Source organism: Arctopsyche grandis, chromosome 7 (genome assembly GCF_051622035.1).
Source record: "Arctopsyche grandis isolate Sample6627 chromosome 7, ASM5162203v2, whole genome shotgun sequence".
NCBI classification, from domain to species: Eukaryota; Metazoa; Arthropoda; class Insecta; order Trichoptera; family Hydropsychidae; genus Arctopsyche; species Arctopsyche grandis.
This window is the reverse complement of record NC_135361.1, coordinates 16,082,361-16,090,274: the sequence shown is the minus strand read 5'-3', so window position 1 is coordinate 16,090,274 and position 7,914 is coordinate 16,082,361. Positions and strand designations below refer to the sequence as shown.

The 7,914-nt window shown below is 41.7% G+C and overlaps 1 protein-coding gene across 2 annotated transcripts in view; it reads left to right on the top strand.

The window, feature by feature from the left end:
* The first annotated feature begins 1,203 nt into the window (after positions 1–1,203).
* The window catches only part of LOC143914593 (connectin-like), a 127,925-nt gene continuing 121,214 nt past the window's right edge, over positions 1,204–7,914 (top strand). For both annotated transcript variants that reach the window (XM_077434864.1, XM_077434862.1), the window contains exon 1: positions 1,204–1,372. The gene's annotated coding sequence lies outside the window, so the exon portion shown is untranslated. The remainder of the gene's footprint in view (positions 1,373–7,914) is intronic.

The following is a 7,914-nucleotide window of genomic DNA, read 5'->3' as shown; positions in this document are numbered from 1 at the left end:
AATAGTAAACTGCCACTTCCGGTTTATGGATGCTCATCAAATTTTATATCTAACTACATAGGTATAAGGCTTAAACTTCTAGATATGAAATTTCAGTTCAATAAACTGAAAAGTTTCTGAGAAAAACATGAAAAGCTCGATTCTCTAGAATAAAAGTACTATTTTCGGTTGAGGTAAAAATATTAGGATATAAAATTTATAATTTCTATTACACGTAAAAAAAAATCATTTTCTGATTCAAAAATTTCAAATGTCTGATTCGGTTAGCGATTTGAGAGATAATTGAATCCCAAACTAAAAAAGAGGACTTCTATAAGGGGAGGTACCATTTCTGGTCAACTTAAAAATTTGAAAAAAAATTACGTCGTATCGATAAGAATTTTAGTAACCGATACTAAGTTTCAGTTCGATAGGACTGACGGTGTTCAAAAAATTCCCAAAATACACAAACACACACACACACACACACACACACACACACACACACACACACACACACACACACACACACACATTGTTTCTAGATCATGAAAACGTGATCAGAGATCGATTCTGAGTTCGAATCAGTCAAAATCTCGAGTTAGAATTTTATATAGATAGATAAAGTAAAAATATAAAATAACAATAAAAGTTAGAGGAAATAAAAAATAAACCGAAAAAGAAAAATTTCAAAAGCCCGTTTATATTTGGGAAATCAAGTCTGAGAGTATGACTTCTTTGATGAGTGTTTTTATTAAACGTTATGAGGTTAATCAAATGACAATTGCTGTGGTTATTTATAAACTTTGATTAAATCGCCTCTTATTCCTCTCGTCTCAATGTGGAGTGATTCATTCTTTTCAATGTCATATCATATCGTATGACAGTGATTTAAGTTCGGAAGGCATTTTTCAACAATCGAGGCTCCCAAATAGTATAAGCAAATGCCAATTAGGGTCTAGATTTAATAAATTTTGGCCCATAATATTATGATATTTAGTGCTGCTACATGTTCGCACGAAGATGGCGCAATGTATTCGAACCGGTTTAATTAATTATTGAAATGTTGTATGCGAAAATTTGATATTTTCCGTTGTGATTTTTGAATTCGGTGTGCGTCTCTGGTTTAGTGTGAAAGTTGTCGCATAGATGTCGGCGATTGTGACGATGCGCTTGCGTGTTTGGCAGTGGCGCGCGTTTTTGTTTTGTAGCGAACACGCGGTCAGTATCCACGCGGACTTACTCTCGCGAACAACTGCGCCGCGATCGGCTGCATTTTCGACTGCAACTGCAACTGCAACCGCCGCATACCGGAAACGATGATTGGAATATTTGCCGACGGCCTGTGAGAGCGCGGGAAGCCGAGTTCGCCGCTGTTTTTCCGACTTTTCCGGTGAGTTTGATGCACTTTTCAATTCGCGACTGACGTGTGCACTAGCTACCCTTTGAGTGCGGAACGATTAATTATTGATACACAATTAATCAACCGATTAATGTTAACTATTTTTTTATTGAACTGTATGATTTTTATATATTTGCTCAAATGTTGCAACAAAGTTTGTCTTGTTAAATTTGACTATCGTATATATATTTTTAATTATAAATTGCGAACTTTTAAAGCCGAAATCATTGTTAATTAAATTATAACTTATCAAACAAAAAAATAGATATGATGATACTTTTCCACATTAAATATTAAACTTATGTATGTACATAATACATGGTGATGTCACGTTTTTCCTGAAAAAAAATTACGTTTGAATTTTTTATTCTTTCATTTATTATTTGAATAAATTCGAAGTCTGTTCGTATTCTTATTTTTGAAAATAGTATCGATGCTGCGAGTTTTATTGAACAGGTACGTCCATTTATATATATGTATATATGTATGTATGGGTATCTACCTGCAAATTGACAGGTACGTCTCAGAGTGTCAATTAGCTCAGGTAGCCGCACTAAATAGTCAATAGAATTTCAGCCGTGAAAAAATATACTCATTTCAAAGCTATCTCTCTCTCCTCTTCCACGTAACCGTAGCAATTAAATCGTGCAAATACCTACTTTGTTTTTATTGAGTAAAATTTCCCAGAAAGGCGAAGCTTTTAACGGTCACTCGATTTCGAAGCACCTGAAGCTTTGCCATCGCAAGTGTCCACTTGAGTGGTCCTACCTGTCGTTAAATATTTTTTTAGGTGAAGATGTCTCTTTGTATTATGTATTACGTATCTCTGGAAATCTACAGGTACCTAGGTAGGTATCGTACGCTCTACCTGCCATTTGATTATTGCAATTGTTGCGTCGGGGTTATGAAATGGCGTTAAATAATACAATACAATATACGTTTTCAATTTGCATTTATATTTTTATGGCCGTATTGATTTTTTTGCCAAAAGTCAAACGTAACAAAGTCAATTTTATTGTGCTATTTTAGATTTTAGTATGTGTTAAGTTTCACGAACAATGGCCCGAAAGCGTTAAATCACAAGAACGAAAAGGCCGTATTGTAAAACACTCCCCCTCTAATCTAATGGATCGGAAAGGTGTCGTTTAAAGATCTTCAAACCGACGTGAATGAAATGTGTAATTATTATCTAGGGGGTGTTGTACGTATATATACCTACATACATATATATTATAATATATAACATTATTTACTTTGCGTTGAGGATGTTTTAAGTATGTAATTTTTAAATTTTTATATTGTATATAGGTACGTGTTGGTAATGACATGCCTTTCTTTGGATCAAATAAAATGCTTGAACAAAAATGACACCTATCTCTACCTTAGAAAGTATACGACGAGCGGAGATAATTTGATGATCACTTTTTAAGTGGAAGATCTTGATCACGTTCAAATTTAGTGCGTCCCTAAGGTCCCCGATGTCATTAAATTAACATTACGGGACACGTTCAAAGTATTCATTTTTATACTTATGTAGTACATGAAACGTGAAAGAATTAGTTCGAATTTAATTTTAGTGGGTATGAGTTATTGAAGATTTTTTTTTTCGTATACACGTGCTGTGTAGGCGATGTCGTTTGAAAAACTTTGGTACATGGGGTGGAATCTATTAACAGGTATCGCTTACCCGCGTCAACCTGTCGTGATTGAAACACCTTTTTTTTTGCAATGAATGTATACTTTCGCAATTACCTGTAAAAAGGATGCTTCTTATCTGTAAAGTAGTAGTAGGTGGGTGCATTGTTTTTTTTACGTTTTAAATGGAACTAATCTACACCGTTTCTATTTTTAGACCATAGATAGGTTTCTGTACAGTTATGATCAAAATTTATTTCATTTGGGTCTACTCCTTTCTACCGACTTGAAATTTCTCCGATTTCTCGACTTTTTCGGTGTACCCCATCATCGAGTTTGTATACTTATGTATATACATAGGTATATGTTACAGTTGAAGTGTATCTTCCAATTGAAATATATTTTGATTAATTGGAATATATTTCATCTAACCTGGTAGCAACTGCTGTTATAGTTGAAGTGTATTTTCAGTTGTAATATATTTTGACTAGTTGGAATATATTCCGTCTAACCCACGTAAGTTGATTCATGTGGCGAATTACATTCTAACTGGTCAAAATATATTACAACTTAAAATACAGTACAAATATAGGCATAAGTTGGTACCAGGTAGGATGGAGAGGTTAGGTTTTCGTGAAAACGTTACTCGACTAGAAAATTGAGTTGGAAAGTCACATTTTTCTTTTGAAAACATTCTTAGAGCTATCGTAATTTGTAATACTTATTGAATTCTGAAGCATTAGTAAAACCTTCAGAGCTGTCAAAACTCAACTGTTATATAACAACTGGGGCACATCGTTGAAAGTGTGTTTGCGCTTGTGGAGTTATAATTATATATACATATACTAGTTGAATTGTTTTCGAATAAGAATGACCCAAATGTCAGTTGGAATATATTACAACTGAAAATACATTTCGACTGTAACATATGTATATATGTACAAAACACATATACGAAAATGTTTTACATTGTGAAATTCGGTTCGGTGATTATTCCGCAAAAAGCGATCTCGCGCACGTCACTAAAATCTCGATCACGGAACGTCTGGTACTCAAAAACTCCATCAATCGAAAGCAACACACGCGAAATATTGTACTAACGAGAACTCGAGTGCCAGATATTCTGTATTCGCGATTCTTGTGGAAACGATTGTCTTGCGAAATACTCATTTTCTTAGATGAAACTAAACTATTAAAAAAATATAGTAAGAATTGATTTTTAAACGGTTTTTTTTATATTTTAATAGCTTAAAAGTCTATGAATTATCACAATATGTCTTATATTAAAGATATTACACACGTATATATACAAAAAAAAAACAACAAATTGTATACAATACACGGATTCCCAGTAGAACGGAGCGCAACGCACTGATTTCATTTGTATTATTAATAGGATGATGAATTTTTTGATTGAGGCGTCCTTGAATCTGGATAAATTTGTTCAATGAATATTTTATTCGAAGTTCGACTTTGTTTGTGATTAATTTTTAATCAGCTTATTTGTAATATACCATTTAAATTTTGCCTTGAAAGGAGTCGTCGTGCGTTTCAGCGAAGACTTGACGTAATCTTCGAATCGGTTTGAATCATCGCGTTGACGAATGAATTGGTGAAATGATTCGACTAGCTATCGGTTCAATTTCCAAGCGACACAGTAATTAATGGAAGGCGTGACAAAAAAAAAGAACAACACGCCGTCACTGACAGTCAACTGAGCATATCTAATCTATAATTTGGAAAGAGACTTTGTATGTATGTATGTATCCTTGGTCGTCGTCGTCGTCTTCGTCGTCCGTAGATCGGTGACGTCATCGAACACGTGATTCGATTTTTTTTTTTTTCGATCCATGGGCGCCGATTTTTTTTTTCGTTTCAATGGATTCACCCCCGCGGGGGCGCAAGGCGAGTAGCTTCATGGGGCCCCGCCAGGGGCGCCACAAGGGGCGCAGCCCCGTGGGGCTCAAAAGGGGGCGCCACAAGGGGCGCAGCCCAGTGGGGCCCCGAAGGGGGCCCGGGGGGCCCAGCCTCATGGGGCGCAGCCCCATGGGGCTCAAAAGGGGGCGCCACAAGGGGCGCAGCCCCGTGAAGCCCCGAAGGGGGCGCGGGGGGCCCAGCCTCATGGGGCGCAGCCCCATGGGGCTCAAAAGGGGGCGCCACAAGGGGCGCAGCCCCATGGGGCTCAAAAGGGGGCGCCACAAGGGGCGCAGCCCCGTGGGGCCCCGAAGGGGGCCCGGGGGGCCCAGCCTCATGGGGCGCAGCCCCATGGGGCTCAAAAGGGGGCGCCACAAGGGGCGCAGCCCCGTGGGGCCCCGAAGGGGGCCCGGGGGGCCCAGCCTCATGGGGCGCAGCCCCGTGGGGCCCCGAAGGGGGCCCGGGGGGCCCAGCCTCATGGGGCGCAGCCCCATGGGGCTCAAAAGGGGGCGCCACAAGGGGCGCAGCCCCATGGGGCTCAAAAGGGGGCGCCACAAGGGGCGCAGCCCCGTGGGGCCCCGAAGGGGGCCCGGGGGGCCCAGCCTCATGGGGCGCAGCCCCATGGGGCTCAAAAGGGGGCGCCACAAGGGGCGCAGCCCCGTGGGGCCCCGGGGGGGCCCAGCCTCATGGGGCGCAGCCCCATGGGGCTCAAAAGGGGGCGCCACATGGGGCGCAGCCCCATGGGGCTCAAAAGGGGGCGCCACAAGGGGCGCAGCCCCGTGGGGCCCCGAATGGGGGCCCGGGGGGCCCAGCCTCATGGGGCGCAGCCCCATGGGGCTCAAAAGGGGGCGCCACAAGGGGCGCAGCCCCGTGGGGCCCCGAAGGGGGCCCGGGGGGCCCAGCCTCATGGGGCGCAAGCCCTAATAGGCATTAACTAAGGGGGGCGAAGCCCTAGACGGCAATTAATCATGGGGGCGCGGAGGGGCGAAGCCCTAAAAGGCAACTGATCATGGGGGCGAAGCCTTAGACGGCATTTAATCATGGGGGCGCGGAGGGGCGAAGCCCTAAAAGGCATTAACTAAGGGGGGCGAAGCCCTAAACGGCAATTAATCTTGGGGGCGCGGGGGGCGAAGCCCTAAAAGGCAACTGATCATGGGGGCGAAGCCTTAGACGGCATTTAATCATGGGGGCGCGGAGGGGCGAAGCCCTAAAAGGCATTAACTAAGGGGGGCGAAGCCCTAAACGGCAATTAATCTTGGGGGCGCGGGGGGCGAAGCCCTAAAAGGCAACTGATCATGGGGGCGAAGCCTTAGACGGCATTTAATCATGGGGGCGCGGAGGGGCGAAGCCCTAAAAGGCATTAACTAAGGGGGGCGAAGCCCTAAACGGCAATTAATCTTGGGGGCGCGGGGGGCGAAGCCCTAAAAGGCAACTGATCATGGGGGCGAAGCCTTAGACGGCATTTAATCATGGGGGCGCGGAGGGGCGAAGCCCTAAAAGGCATTAACTAAGGGGGGCGAAGCCCTAAACGGCAATTAATCTTGGGGGCGCGGGGGGCGAAGCCCTAAAAGGCATTAAATAAGGGGGGCGAAGCCCTAGACGGCATTTAATCATGGGGGTGCGGAGGGGCGAAGCCCTAAAAGGCATTAACTAAGGGGGGCGAACCCCTAAACGGCAATTGCTCATGGGGCGTGGAGGGGCGAAGCCCTAGAAGGCAAAGGCTCAGGGGGGCGCCGAGGGCGAAGCCCTAGAAGGCAAAAAAAAAATTTGATTTTTTTTTTGATTTTTAAAAAAAAAATTTTTTAATTTTTTTTTTATTTTTTTTTAATTTTTTTTTTATTTTTTTTTTAATTTTTTTTTTTGATTTTTTTTTTATTTTTTTTTTATTTTTTTTTTTAATTTTTAAATTTTTTTTTAATTTTTTTTTTTTTTTAATTAAATTAGCTTAGTCATGTTTAAGCGGTTTATATTATAAACACTGAGCGAAGCCGGGTAATACAGCTAGTAATTAATAAACCGACGAAATCCTGCACCGTTCGTCGACTCGGAGATACAATTATGCCAGTGCGAGTACGCTGACCATAAATAAGTATGTGTATGTATATATTTTCGGAACAATATATCGCTGTCCCTTAGGTGTAGCGATTGTGCGTTAGCATTCGTCGTGTAATGTGACAAATCACTTTATTACGGGGCGGTAGAGGTTAGAGTGAGAGAGTTCGCGAACTTTTAAAAGGTTTACCAAACTTTCGGGGGTTTATACTTTTGACAATGGCTTCGCTAGAAGTTAGCGGTCGAAGTAGATTATCGCCATTAATTCACAACATACAAAACTTTGCTGGCAAAGCGCGTTACATACAAATTCATACACACAAGACGGGGGGGTGTGTGTAATAAGCGCGCGGTTTCGGCGATAAATAGCGTTACTCATGCATTCAGTTTCTTTTTAATGAGTTTAATGAGGAGGGAAATGCTTCAGTTGGAGTGGACAGCGGAGGGAGGCGACGAGACGGGAAGCGATTAATTGTCGCCGAGTTTTTAAAGATATGGTCTTGTTGATTGTTTGCTGGTACTTTATCTTGTCATGTCGCGTCGCCTTGCATGTATGTATGTAGTCTGATTTTTAAGATATTCATAAATCAATGTACCCTAGCATAGATTTTATAGGTTTTTTTTACGAGGTAAGCTACGTGACACGCCATTCGTTCAGTTGTTGGTGTGGTAGGTCTATGCGTCAATTGATAGGATGATAAGAATTGCCGTCATCGAAATATACTTGAGACTTGAGAGTATACTTGAGAAATAGACTTGAGAGTGATTAATATATTCTACTATATGCAGTGCTGTCATTCAGTGTATTACTAAACGTTTACGGATTACCTTTGTTCAAAATTTCAAATTTCTGTATGTCAAATGATTTTTAAACACTTTTTATTGTTCATGAATTATATTCACAATGAATCTTAGGGCTATTCGAATACATA